Genomic DNA, 15,835 nt, shown 5'->3' with positions numbered 1-15,835 from the left:
TGACTTTGTCGTGCATACCGCCCCATTAATCGACCGTGTTTTTTACGCAGTAAGTTTTGCGCGGAAAAGACTTTGGGAACATTTTGGTTTTCTGATGCGTTTTTAATGTATCAAAATTGGTTAGCTAAAGGTGGTTGTAAATGTTGTTGTTAAGGATTAATCGAATAATGTGTTGTGGCTGCTCTGTTAAAAAGAGGTGAACCCATACACACTCTTAGGGAAAGATTGCTGACACGATCTTGTAACTGTTTGAGACTTGGATGTTCCTCTTTTGATCTTATACGACGATCGAATTGCTGATATTACGCTTTCTTCTATTAGACGCGCACACGCACGCACGCACGCACGCACGCACGCACGCAGGTGAATGGCGATGTGACCGATCATTGTTTCTTAGCCAAATGGACAACCACATGCAGTCTTCGAGAGATTGAGCACGCGTTGTTGTTAGAATGTATCCATTCCACCGGCCGCGCGGTTACTTCTTGCTCTCGGTCAACGACTATTTATTTATTTATCTATATGGAAATTTATATAGCGCTTGACGTTCTCTAAGCGCTTTACATATTAATTTCTGCCGTGTGAGCTGGAATTTTTTACACAATCTGTTCTTCAACGTGAGCAACTGCACATGTTGTTGCACGCTGTGCAAACGAAGGCAACAGTGCCAGCAACTAACGAGACATCAAAAGGCAGGTCGACTCCGAGAAACTCCATGCGTGTCTATTATGCTCAAACCAGGATCGAACATAGTACCAACGACACCGCGGCTTGGCGCACTAACCACTGAGCTTTCGACCCCCGCTTTCCTCTGCTATTTTGCCGTTCAACGCGCTATGTGTTAGGATACACACGTGTAGGCTACCTTTTGAAGACTCCCAGAGCCGGGACCACCCAGTGCGCAAGAGTTTAGCCAGGCAGTAGTCATCAGTCAGTGAGGAATTACAACTCTTAATGACCGATTATTTTGGCTGGGACTCGGTCACATGACAGGGCTGACCTAGTTAATGAGAAGAAGGGGGTTACAACATGAGGCAATGGTACCGGGGTTAGGGTGAGGGGTTTGGGTTATGTGAGCTGCTATTAAGATTTAGCATTTGAAGGGAGTATTGTTGGTTTCTTCTTGAAAAAAAAGTACATTTCCGGGTAAGGGAGGGGGGGGGGATTAAGGAACCCAGGACCCCCCCTCCCCACTTAGATCCAGCCCTGCATGACCCTCCGATGTTTTGACACAATGGTTTAGACTGCAATATAATCCTCTTCTTCTTCTTCTTCTGCATTCATGGGCTGAAACTCCCACGTACACTCGTTTTTTGGGTTTTTTTAAGCACGAGTGGGTTTATACGTATGACCGTTTTTACCCCGCCATTTAGGCAACCATACGCCGCTTTTGGAGGATGCACGCTGGGTATGTTCGTGTTTCTATAACCCACATAACTCTGACAGGGATTACAGGATCTTTTTCGTGCTCACTTGGTCTTGTGCTTGCGTGTACACACGAGGGGGGATACGGCACTAGCAGGTCTGCACTAAAGTTGACCTGGGAGATTGGAAACATCTCTATCTTTAACCCACCAGGCGCGGCCGGGATTCGAACCCATCAGACTGCAATAGATGATTTTCAACATGACCTTCTGATTTCATGACGACAAGTCAAATGACTTATGATAGCTTTTGTGCAGAATGTTGTGTAGTCTATGAGCACGCACACCATCAAAGCCAGTCACAGCGTGAGACGGGCGCTGTGGCGGGGTGGTAAGACGTCGGCCTCTTAATCGGAAGGTCGAGGGTTCGAATCCCGCCTGGTGGGATAAGTGTGGAGATTTTTTCGATCTCCCAGGTCAACTTATGTGCAGACCTGCTGGTGACTTATCCCCCTTCGTGTGTACACGCAAGCACAAGACCAAGTGCGCACGGAAAAGATCCTGTAATCCATGTCTGAGTTCGGTGGGTTATAGAAACACGAAAATACCCAGCATGCCTCCCCCGAAATCGGCGTATGGCTGCCTGAATGGCGGGGTAAAAACGGTCATACACGTAAAATTCCACACGTGCAAAAACACGAGTGTACGTTGGAGTTTCAGCCCACGAACGCAGAAGAAGAAGAAGAAGAAGTCACAGCGTGGGAAAACGTAGACAATGTTTGCATTGTAAACATTGTCCTTAATAGGAAGGTTTCCACCAGTTATCTCTCTGAGGTTTTGGGTGCTTAGAGAGTACTGTTCCTCTTGCGGGGGCATAAAACATCGAGGTTACAAGCAGGGTCAAGGGGAAGGTCGGCTGGGCGGACAGGAGTATGACGGCTTACTAGTGTCAAAACCTGGTGTTACCCATTATCACGTGATAATTACTAATTAACGCTGTCAGTTACTGTTTTCATCTGTTAGTTACTAATTTTCACGCGAAAATTACTAATTTTTAGTTTTGGCACTAGCAATCCGTCAGGAAGGGAGCCAAAACTAAAAATTAGTAATTAACAGGTGAAAGTTAGTAATTTTTCCAGAAAAATTAGTAATTTTCCCGGGAAAAGTAGTAATTAGCACGTGAAAATGGTAATTTTCCCTTGATAATTACAATTATGAGGTTTTGGCACTAGTAAGCCGTCATACAGGAGACTTCAATAGGGAGGTTTCCGCCAGTTATCTCTCTTTGAGGTTTTGGGTGCTTAGAGAGTACCGTACCTCTTGCGGGGGCATAAAACATCGAGGTCACAAGCAGGGTCAAGGGGAAGGTCGCTGGGCGGACAGGAGACTATTGATCTCAAAGTAAGACTTTGCAAATTCTTTTTACCAAAAAATCAGTGCCAAGTCTTCGTGCAACGTGCTTCGTGAAGTAGACTTTGAGAAGTTGACTCCGCCCCATTAACATCAGGCGAAGTATCAGACGAATTTTATAATATGGCTTCGAATCCCATCTTCGTCGCCAGTTGTAGTGATCACTGTGCCACAGATTCGCACACGCATGTATTCCACATTGCACAGAGCAGTTCTATGCACACTATCTGTACTTTAGTCTTCGCTTTCAAGCTTCCTGGATACAGATAGCAACGTGTCTCTTTACCACAATCCAATCCCTTTTCGAAGACTTCCGAAAGCAGCAGTGAAAATTGTTTCACCGGCGGAGACAACGCGGTGGCTTGAAACTTAATATAATATACTGTTTTCATTCAAAAGACAAGAGACTGTCAATGAAATCAGATTAGTTGCTGTCATTTGCTCATAGTTGTCGTTTCAAATACTTTTGATTTGATTCAGTGTATTTTCTGGTTTGTTTTAATTCAATAAGTTAATCATTATTATTTGCTTTTGTTAGATGTGTAGAATGTGGTCGTGGTTGTTTTAGGAGAAACGTTAGGTATCTGTAATTTGTCTAAAGCAATAAGACCAGCACAACATTTCTAAAACATACATCTCCCTCACATCCCCCACACATCATATGCTCTCACCCCCCCCCCCTCCTCTTCTCCTCCCTATTTCTCCTTACTCTCTTATCCTCTTCCTGCAACCACTGAAACCAGAGTCTAAACCTATACGGGCCGCCAAACACACACACACACACATACACAACACACACACACACACACACAACACACACACACACAAGCACACACACACACACACACACACACACACTCTCTCTGTCTCTCTCTCTCTCTCTCTCTACACACACACACACACACACTCTCTCTCTCTCTCTCTCTGTCTGTCTCTTACTCTCAAGGCGACGCACGTGGTTTTCGTCGCGACGAGTAGCGGTGACAGTGGCAGCAACAGCAACAGCGGCGTTCCGATAGCGCCGAGACAGACGAAACTGACGGCACCACGCTGCCACCAACAGGAGCAAGCGAGACCAGTCTAGCACTCGCAGACTTTTTCTCTCACTAGCTCTCACTCTGTATTTCAAAAGAACCGAGCGATTTTTGCGAGGGTCACACGAGATCGAGAGACGATTGGTGATGATCAACCCAATAGACACGGTGACACTTTAGAAAAAAGAGAGAGAAAAGATTGGAAATTCCAATTTTTTTAAACATTGTGTCTGGAGTTTGCTTGGCGTCGAAAGTAACTTTGTAGTGTCACATTCAAAGTGAACTTGTAAGAATTCTTGATCTGGCAGGTTTCAATTTCAAATCTCGTGAGAGTGAACTTTTCAGCCTGACGGAATTTGACGGGTCAACCATTCTTTTTGATTTAGCGGATTGAGTTTTTGCCCCCCACTCTCGAAGAAACGAACAGAAGGCAGACTTTGTGTTGTGACTGTTTTCTTTTCATTTTGATCTCCCTCTGAATCGACTTTGTTTGGAGAAAAGGGTCGGCAAGAAACTCTTCAGCCTCGTTGAAAAGCTGCAGAAATCAAGTAAGCGAATTGAAATGTTTTTCTTCATCTTTGTTTTCTTGAAAATGGTGTGTGTGTGTGTGTGTGTGTGTGTGTGTGTGTGTGCATGCGTGTGTGTGTATGTGTGTGTGTGTGTGTGAGAGAGAGAGAGAGAGAGAGAGAGAGAGAGAGAGAGAGAGAGGGAGGGAGAGGCAGAGAGAGAGTCAGTCAGACAGACAGACACACGCACAGACAGACAGACAGACAGACAGACAGACAAACAGAAGGACAAACAGAAGGCAGAAAATAACATATACTCACTTAAAACTTACGGTACTGAATACTTTCGCTGTGATTGCAAAGCGTTTTGCGTTGACTTTGATTGGAATCATGTGAATCTGTTCATTATATTGTATTTATCATTTAAATTACATAAGTATGTGTATGTCTCGCAGGTTTTCCTATCCTTGTTCCTTCTCACGCACCGACTAAAAAAGTACACTAAAAACAAACAAACAAACAAATAAAAACAATAGAGAAAACGCACAACTAAAACTTAACAAAGTAGAGCAAAAGTAAGGAGGCCTTACATTAACCACGAAAAGTACAGAAATCGAATACTGTTCATTGTGACATTTAGTAAAAAGCCAAAGAAAAAAGTATACTTTTTTTCTGGAAAAGATTGTCTGTGTTTAGCCCCCTTAGATAGTGGGTGCAAATCAATGTTTGTCGCTACCTGTTTGTGTTGTTTTAATCAATCATTCGCCTTCAAATTTCAGTTTTGTGATTCGATTTAGTCATGAAAAAAACACCCACTGAACAAACAAAAAAACAAAATGGCAAGCAGGATTGCTAGTAACAACGTCAATGTTTACGTTTTGGTATTTCTTTATTCTTTGTTTGTAATTCTTTAACTGTTTCGTATGCGAAATGCTGTAAAAGCAAGTATATATGTGGATTGAAGGTTTGATTTTGCAAGTCGTTGACATTATTATTTACGTCATTGGATTTATTTGCAAAGAGAACACACCAACGCACACACACGCGCACACACACACACACACACACACACAGACACACACAGACACACACACAGACACAGACACACAGACACAGACACACAGACACAGACACACACACACAGACACACACACACACACACACACACACGAAAACAAGCAAACACACAAAATACAAACAAAACAAAAGCACAAAACAACACAAAAAAACCACACAAAAAAAATTAAATAAAAAATAAAAAAGAAAGAAAGAAGAAAATACCAGCAGCATCGTTAATTCTTTGATCTTGTTGTCTGAATCCTGTTTTTCTTTTTTCTTTTTTTTTAAATTGAATAAGAAAGATGAGAGGAAAGGTACGACGCAGAAAGCAGGTGGAATGTGACCTCCGTTTACAATAACATCTTTTTCTAATAAGATCGAAAGATTTAGCAGTATTATAGTGTTGTTTTGACGAAATGTGGAGGAACTGATAAACGCAACATCAAATGAAAACAGAAGCATACGTACCGTACCGACTTTCCCATCTTGTAAATCGCCACCCAATGGCATCCAGGTTTAGCGATGTTCCACGAAGACACATTGTCACAATCTACAGCCTGCCTGATTTGTTTGTTTGTTTGTTTGTTTGTTTGTTTGCTTAACGCCCAGCCGACCACGAAGGGCCATATCAGGGCGGTGCTGCTTTGACATATAACGTGCGCCACACACAAGACAGAAGTCGCAGCACAGGCTTCATGTCTCACCCAGTCACATTATTCTGACACCGGACCAACCAGTCCTAGCACTAACCCCATAATGCCAGACGCCAGGCGGAGCAGCCACTAGATTGCCAATTTTAAAGTCTTAGGTATGACCCGGCCGGGGTTCGAACCCACGACCTCCCGATCACGGGGCGGACGCCATACCACTAGGCCAACCGTGCCGGTCACCTGCCCGATTTCTTTGTAAAGTCGGAACACGTTGCGGAATTAACGGCAGAATCCTTCCCGTGAAAGCTACTCGGCTTATCGTCTCAGATCGGGCCCAACTTTAACATGGCATAAGACCTTCCCCAGCTCCACTGGGTTTTACATGGCATAAGACCTTCCCTAGCTTCACTGGGTTTTACATGGCATAAGACCTTCCCCAGCTCCACTGGGTTTTACATGGCATAAGACCTTCCCTAGCTCCACTGGGTTTTACATGGCATAAGACCTTCCCCAGCTCCACTGGGTTTTACATGGCATAAGACCTTCCCTAGCTTCACTGGGTTTTACATGGCATAAGACCTTCCCCAGCTCCACTGGGTTTTACATGGCATAAGACCTTCCCTAGCTCCACTGGGTTTTACATGGCATAAGACCTTCCCCAGCTCCACTGGGTTTTACATGGCATAAGACCTTCCCTAGCTCCACTGGGTTTTACATGGCATAAGACCTTCCCTAGCTCCACTGGGTTTTACATGGCATAAGACCTTCTCTAGCTCCACTGGGTTTTACATGGCATAAGACTTTCTCTAGCTCCACTGGGTTTTACACCAAAAATGAACAACCTGTACCCTATGTCAGTGAAAGCGTGGCCAGATCTGAATCAACCAATCAATATGAGGCTTATATTGCGCGTATTCCGTGGGTACAGTTCTGAGCGCAGGGATTTATTTTTTATTTTTATTTTTATTTTTATGCAATTTATATCGCGCACATATTCAAGGCGCAGGGATTCATTTATGCGGTGTGAGATGGACTTTTTTTACACAATACATCACGCATTCACATCGGCCAGCAGATCGCAGGCATTTCGGCGCATATCCTAATTTTCACGGCCTATTATTCCAAGTCACACGGGTATTTTGGTGGACATTTTTATCTATGCCTATACAATTTTGTCAATCGTGGGATCTTTAACGTGCACACCCCAATGTAGTGTACACGAAGGGACCTCGGTTTTTCGTCTCATCCGAAAGACTAGCACTTGAACCCACCACCTAGGTTAGGAAAGGGGGGAGAAAATTGCTAACGCCCTGACCCAGGGTCGAACTCGCAACCTCTCGCTTCCGAGCGCAAGTGCGTTACCACTCGGCCACCCAGTCCACACGATCTGAGACGATGAGCCGAAATGCTGTCAAAGGAAGGACTGTGATTTTAGTTTCGCCATAAAAACTGATGCCAAAACAACAAACAAACGAACAAATGAACAAACAAACAAACAAACAAACAGAATAAAAACAAGAGGCGAAGCCTTCAAGGCTCACGTAAGAAATCGACAAACAGTAACACAAACTCAATCACTCCGTCACACATACACACACACACACACAGTAAGCATTGGTGACACTGTGCAAGAAAGAGAGACACTAGATCTAGATCTGTCTGTCTGCATGTAGCCTACTTACAGACACGACTGCCAAATAGTCTCGGCCCGCTCAAAATAACAATGACCGAGACATTCCTTCGCGTGACGTCTAACCCTCTTTCGCCATAATGTGACGTCTTCAAATGACGAAATGTTAAAGTTTCTACCACAGACATACACACGCACGCACGCACATACGCACATACGCACATACGCACGCACGCACAGACAGACAAAGTTACGATCGCATAGGCTACACTTCGTGAGCCAAAAACAGGAAAGGTAGGTTGTTGGAACGTTTGTTATTGACAAAACAATACATTCACAAATATATCGACCCAACGGTCTTTTAAGTGCACAGACAAACAATAACGAAAACTTATCTGGCTGATTGAAGCTTGGAGCAAACGGATGAAGATGGCATGATGTATACGCATACAGAAGAACAAAACAAACAAGAGGGTTGCAGTCAGGCAAGATGAGCAATTCCAAAAACAAAGAGACTGCCAACGTTCCAAACTTCAGAATCAAAAAACAAGAAAGGTAGGCTGTTGGAACGTTTGTTATTGACAAAACAATACATTCACACACAAAAACACACACACACATATACACACACACACACACACACATACACACACACACACCCACACACACACACACACACACACACACACACACACACACACACACACACACACACACATCCCACTCTGCACAGAACGCATGAAGACTGTAAATTAATGATACACGTCAAAGAACTGTGATAGTTTACACGTTCGTTTGGAAGGAAGGAAATTTTCTTTGAAATAAAAGATATTGAAATTTGTTATCTAAAAAGTTATTATGACTTGAAATTTGACCCTCGTACTACGTCAAGACACAGCGGCCTTTTTAGTTCACTATACAGGACAATATAAGCTGGACGTCAAGTAATTCCTATACACATTGGTGGTTCATGAAAATCCATTTTACTAAACAAAGCTTCTGCAGAAAAAAATGAGGAAAATTTAAGAACATATTTTTTCGATACAAGTTGTTTCCTCTCGAAAGAAAATTTCAACAAATCTTCGTTTCTGTGAACATTTTACCATTGATGTATACTGCTGGAACATTTAGACAATTTGTGTGTGCTGAAAAATGGTAACATTTTTGTGTGTGGAAAAGTCTGACCTCTTGAGTATTTTCCCTTGACAGTAGTTCTTCTTCTCCACGAAACAAAGTCGTCAAGATTCCACGACTTGTTAGTGTTGAAAAGTCTGATTGGTCAATCAGTAGACTCCATTCTATTCTGTATCGGTGTGTGACTGAGCACGTGTCGTCCGTGTTTGCAATGCAGATCTGGGATTGCTTTTTCTTCACTTTCGCATCTCATAGTTAAAGATAGTATACAGAAGGCCCCATTTTGAAAAGGTTTTTGACGACTTAGACCTTAAAGGGTTCAAAGGACTTTCGCTGTACTGTAATTTAGAAGCACCTGCAATGATTTGCCCAAAACTACTCCGAAACTATGCCCCCCAAAAATAAAATGAAAAATTTTAATCAGCGAGCGTTTTGCTTTGCCCATCTCTCCTTGTCAGGAGTCCGGACTTCGGAGACAGTTTTCTTGTTAGATATTATACCTTTGATATGCCTAGGTTGTACCATCCCTTGTAAAATATTCATTGTAAACGCGCACAGTTTATTTAATGTTAAGAAGTTGTGAACACACGAAGATAAAGAACGGGTTTTCGTTTTGTTCAACTATCCATTGATAGATTTCCATTTGAAACTTCGGGGAATTCAAAGCCCGGCGTATAGCGTAGCAATGGCAGGTTTGTATCCATAGACGATGCTCTGAAATAACTCTGTGAAGTGTTCATGGGTTGTGGGAGAGTTACATGTCCTTACTTTTCCTTGGCAAACCGAGGCAAGCTACATGTGCCATTGTTTGCCAATCACTAGCGTACGGCTTTGTCTCCGCACGTGGTCGGTGATCTGTGCCAGAGAAATCATGCCAACGACTCATCCTAAACTCAGGTAAAAAATGAGTTACTTCCCTTCGGGTCTCGTTCTATCCCTGACAGGATGCCTTGGTTTTCCTTCTCTTGAGAGGAAATCGATTTTTTACATCTTTTCGTAATGTGTTATGGATATAAGCAGATTCGCGATCGTCGATAATGATTTTTCATGGTGTTGTGTAATTTTTAAATTACAAAGGAATTGATGTAAGACAGTTTCCAGCGAGCTATCTTTCGCGGATGTATATACTGTGCAAACAACTCTAAAGTGTCACTTGATAATCAACTTTGGCTTCGGTGCGCGTCGGTGCAGACGATTTTTTCTGTAACCAGTTGAGAGTGATGCAACCATATATCACGGTCTCCTTCCGACAGCAGTCTCAAAATTTCGACTTGTTTTGACCTTAGAACGATGTCTTTATCATAACTGTGAAGAACAGAACGGAGATCACTTTCGAAGTCGGCCAATCTGCAATCATTTTCGTCTCGCGAACACTGATCTCAAATTTAGATCAGTGCTCGCGAAAAACATATGGGAGATAACTCTGTATTCTTGTTTTCATAGATTCGCGCAATAATTTAGCATGCTGTCAGAGAGAAACTGGCGATAGCCGTGGAGCGATGATTATCAGAATGGCCAACGACTGACATCTCAGTGAGAATTAGTTCCGATCAGTGCTTTTTGCACTGTTTTCTCAATATGACGCTCCTTTCCCTTGAAAATACGCACACCGGGGCTGACTATTGGCATTGCCGATGACGGTGATCGCGTCCCTCAGTGTTCAGATCGAACTACCACGTGTCTAGACTTACCGCTTGCGAGTGATTGGCCAACAGTGTCACGTGTAGACTGCCTCAGTGTTGCCAAGGAAACGCAAAGAAAAGCAAGGACAAGTAAATCTCCCAAAACCCATGAACATTCGACAGAGTTATTTCACAGCATTGTCCATAGTTTGAAGATTGCCTCGATGTTTCTAAGGAATATCAACTCTTCCACAACTAAATAAATAATCAGACAGAATTATTTCCGGATTTTGTCTATAAAGATTTGAGAGGGCGTCATATTCCCGATTCAATCACAAAAATGAATTCATGTGTTAATTTCCTCTTTTTATCTGTAAACATATTTTGTTTGTTTCTTAGCCTTAATGGTGTAGAGTCTAATGGATAAGTGTCTGTATTTTGCGACTGATTGTGAATATTCACACTACTGTTATTGTCGGTATTTTTACATCAGTGCTTTTAATTTTTGTGTGTGTAAACTCCCTGTTATATGTATTTCATAAGATATTTATTGATTTAGAATTGAGAATGAAAAAAACCAAAAAAAAACAAGAATGGTGAGTTTATGGAACGCTGGATCATCGAAAAGACGAAACATTCCCCAAAAACTCCATCTTTTGATTTTGTTAGTGGACGAACAAGATACACAACAAACAATAAATAATGATGACAAGATGAACACTTACCTTCGGTTCTTGGATTTGCTACTTCCAGGATGACCTCCAATGTTAAGAACAGATTAATCGGTTGACTGGTTGATTGATTGATTCACTCATTTGATGATGATGATGATGATGATGATGATGATGATGATGATGATGATGATGATGATGATGATGATGATGATGATGATGATGATGATGACGACGACTACGACGATTATGATGATGATGATGACGACGACGACGATGATGACGACGATGATGATGACGATGGTGATGATGATGACGACGACGACGATGATGATGATGATGATGATGATGACGATGATGATGATGATGATGATGATAATGATGATACAATCGTTAATTTAATGTCACTACGTAAAACGATACATTCATTTGCAACATTCCACAATAAATCATTCTTTTGTTTTCTTTGTCGAATTTCCTCTTCTGGTTGTAAATAACAATAGGAAAGTGGGGTAATCAGAGTTCGTTTTTCTTTACAGGTGAAGCATTACAACGATATTCTTTTTGTATTATAACCCGTTTTTAAAAAAAAAAAAAAAATTTTTAATTTTACAATGATTTATATTCTTGTCTAACAACCCGTCCTTAAACAAATACTAAACATATAATATTCACTAAAGAAGCATACAAATGTAACGAATTGATATATAGAAAATGCTAACTGCAACCAGAATATAAAATGGAAACACAATTAATGCTGAGAAAATTAGAAAGACCACAATGAAGGAGAAAGGTAACGAAGAAGAACAAAAGAAGAAAAAAACCCGCAATCGCACATACGACTAACAAACAAACAAACAAACAATAAACAAGCTATATATGAAATCAAATAATACAATTATAATAATAAAAACAAGTTTTTCCTTCTCTTTCTTTTCATTTCATCACTTTATTGTCCCATCGCTGGGAAATTCGGGTCGCTTCCTCCCAGTGGAAAGCTAGCAGCAACGGAGTCGCGCTACCCAGGTGTCTGCGTGTTTAGGTGTATTCAGCCACCTGCACTTATGGCAGAATGACCGAGGTCTTTTACGTGCCATTGTGATGACACGGGGGTGGGACATGGCTTCCGTCTCTGGGTCTGCACATAAAGTTGACCCGTGTCCGTCCCGGCCCGAATTCGAACCTGCGACCTTTCGATCACAATGCTCTACCAACTGAGCTATTATAACAATAATAATGAAAATACCAAAAGAGAGAGTGTGAAAAAAGTGCCGAACAATAACCAAACAGCTAGAGTATCAATCATAAACATCATTCAAATCAATTCAAGTTTTATTAAAAAAAACGTATTAGCCGCTGTTTTAAAAGAGAGCCTTTTAAAACAATTTGTTTTTAGAGAGAGTGAGACAGAGAAACATACGGAGAGAGAAATATAGACAGAGAGTCTCTATAATTGGAAGGCGGTTTGCATGAATCCCTGCACTTTAAGGGATACGACCGTCAACCTCTCTTACTCCGTATATTCTTTCACCATTCACTTTTAAAGCTCCCGAACGGGAACTGACAGAAATTGTTTAAGTATATAACTTAACTTTGCATACCTTAGCCTAGCAGTTTTTGTGACTAACTGTGTTTAATTCCTGACAACAAAGGCTTCCCAAGATATCCATTAAAGTGAACTAATCAAAAATAGCAATATCAGATTAAAACAATGTCTGGGACACTTCATTGTGCAAACAAAACATTGTTGTGTGTTTTTCTGTGCTAACAGAAACAGGCATGAGTTCTCCGCATGCTAATAAAAGGCTCCAACGCAGAATTGTAAGAAATTATTTCAGGGGAGCAAACTCTTCCATTACTATGACAGTGTCCGACTGAAACAAACTACCAAGACCGTTTGCATTAATACATGGGAGCATAACGTTTTTGTGCGTTAACCTGTTCTGGGCCCGTATGCTTATGGGGGAAGTACGCGACAACTCCCGAAATTTTGAGTGACAGATGTCTGCTCCAACCCCACTTTCTTTCGGCGTTCCTCAAGGTTCAGTACTCGGTCCCATCCTTTTCATCATGTACACTAAGCCCCTCTCCACACTGATTCAAAACCATTCTGTTTTAAATCAGTCTTTTGCTGATGACACCCAGCTGTATAAACCCAGTTCCCCTGCAGAGACACGTTTCGCCATCCAGACCATTCAGACATGCATCACTGATGTTAAATCTTGGATGGTCGATAACAAACTTAAGCTGAATGATGATAAGACTGAAGTCTTACTGTGCAAAAAGAAGAACACTACATTTCCCTCACCCCAACCTGTTTGTGTTCAAATAGGCAACACCGACATTCTTTTCTCACCATCAGCTAGAAACCTTGGATTCACCCTTTCATCTGACATGACCCTTGACAAACATATATCTTTAGTCTGTAGACCAGCTTATTTTGAGCTTCGTAAGATCAGCACCATTCGCCACACACTCTCCTCTCAAACAACTAACACTCTTGTCTGTGCCTTTGTTCTTTCTAAACTTGACTACTGCAACTCTCTTCTCTCTGGCTGTCCTCTGTACCTCCTGCATAAACTACAAAAAGTCCAAAACTCGGCAGCACGCCTCATTCTGAAAGCACGAAACGAGATCACGCAACACCACTTCTTCACATTGCACTGGTTACCTATTCAAGCCCGCATTGACTACAAACTGTCCACCCTCTGCTTTAACTTCTTTTCTGGCTCGTCTCCTGCTTACTTCTCTGAACTACTCACCGTCTATTCTCCAGCAAGACAACTCCGTGCCTCTTCTGACTGTCGCATCCTCACCATTCCACACACCAAAACCAAAACATACGGACAACGCACTTTTACTTTCTGCGCACCCACACAATGGAATTCTCTCCCCTTTCACATCCGCCACTCTCAGTCACCCCAAGCATTCAAACGAGCACTTAAAACGCACCTCTTTAAAAAATACAACCCCTTATTTTGTTTTCTCAGTCCATCAGTAGGCTACATGTAGTGTATTTGTTGTTTTAGTGATAATGTGATAATGTATATAAACATCTAGGGCTGTTTTCAGTATTGTGATAACATGTTCTGTTTGATTAAGGGTATTCAGCTGGTATTTCCTTGTTTTCACTACCTATTTTATTCATGTTTTAATTACTTAGTTAGTGGAAGAATCTTTAGTAATGTATGTTTGATGGTGTATGCTTTTAATTAAGCGTTGCTGACTATGAATGTAGATGTAAATGCTTGTATAACTGTGTTTTAGTTTTAAATGTGTCAAGCGCAAAGAGCATAATTGTAAAGTTATGATGTTGCGCTATATAAATGCTGATTTATTATTATTATTATTATTTAAGTTATTGAGACATCCCAGTGCACTAAGGGATTTATAGAGCAAATCGAGAAAATTCATTATTGAACGAAGCGCATAGCGCTGAGTTCAATAATTATTTTCGAGATTTGCTCTATAAATCCCTTAGTGCACTGGGATTGTTTCAATAACGATATTGTCAGTACCGCCATAGAAAAAAGAAGATTCCAAACGCACATTTTGCTACGCGCATTTGAATAGGCATAACTGTGTGGTCAGGTCGTGTACAGTAAGATCTACTTTTGTGTGGGCCGGTGTCTCAAGTGTGTCGTGCTTTCGTCTCACGCATTTTGATTTCTGTTGGTAAATTCCAGTGTAGCGTTAAGCTGAACAGTGATGATCTTTCAGAGATACCTCATTTGAACTCGGAGAAAGGACTGTGCTCTTCATTATTTGCAATTCGAAACCTTCAGTCGAGCTTCGATGGATTGACTGTGCGGAGTGACTCCCCTTGAATTGACTACCCCACGAAGGACTCGACGGTTCGCACATTTTCAAAATAAATGTGGCATATTTCTCGTGTTGTATCTTCACTCATCGGGGAGTCTGATACTAAATATGAACGGTAAGAATGCTCTGAACCATACACGTATTATATCCCCATCGTTTTTTCGTTCACATTTGCCCAACATGTTAATTTGCTGAGCGGGGTTTAATATGTCGTCTGCTAGGCAAGAACAATCGAAGCACTGCAGTCTGCACTGTCACCGAGTCTGCACGAATGAGCCAGGTAGGCTGGTAATAAGTCTTATAATTAAATGGTAAGAACGTTCTGAACCCTACACGTTTTCGATTACGATTGTTCTTGCCTTGAAATAATAATTCGGAAACCATTCATTTACTGAACTGATGCAGTCGTATTTCAGTGAAGTCTGCTACGTATGACAGAGTCGATCGAATCAGTCTTCCAAATACTGTGAACGTTATCGGAATAACACTTGTGTTTTCTGTTAGCCGCTGAGAATTGTATGCTATACTGTTCAAAAAAAGAAACGCATAGCTTGTAATATTTGGTTAATTTAGTTATATGGCTACAAGGATATCCACCAAACTGCAGAAAATGTTTATCTGGTCGTCGACCTTTCGTCCATTGCCACAAGTGAGCTCTGCACGTGACGCATGCGTTATCAGTGGCTACAATGTCAAAATTGCTCATTTGGCATGACCACTCGTCATGCTTCAGTGTAATCTCGTGAAACTCGGGGAATATTGAGCTCTCACCATGTCTTCCAAAACCCATAAAAGCGGATTGTTCGCCACAAAGAAATCAGACGACAATTCAGCGACGAAAGATGGCCCAATTGAGCAGAGAAGACCGCCAAATTGCATTGGGTCGTTTACAAGCAGGCCAAAGTCAAAGTGCAATCGCCAGGCACTTCCACG

At 41.7% G+C, this 15,835-nt stretch overlaps 1 protein-coding gene across 1 annotated transcript in view; it reads left to right on the top strand.

Moving 5' to 3' along the window:
* The first annotated feature begins 3,800 nt into the window (after positions 1–3,800).
* Positions 3,801–15,835, top strand: part of LOC138947226 (complement C1q-like protein 4) — a 72,254-nt gene continuing 60,219 nt past the window's right edge. Inside the window, exon 1 of the mRNA XM_070318665.1 lies at positions 3,801–4,356. The gene's annotated coding sequence lies outside the window, so the exon portion shown is untranslated. The remainder of the gene's footprint in view (positions 4,357–15,835) is intronic.

Source organism: Littorina saxatilis, linkage group LG14 (assembly GCF_037325665.1).
Source record: "Littorina saxatilis isolate snail1 linkage group LG14, US_GU_Lsax_2.0, whole genome shotgun sequence".
Classification (NCBI taxonomy): Eukaryota; Metazoa; Mollusca; class Gastropoda; order Littorinimorpha; family Littorinidae; genus Littorina; species Littorina saxatilis.
Note: the sequence above shows the minus strand (reverse complement) of the source record. Positions and strands in the feature narration are given on the sequence as shown.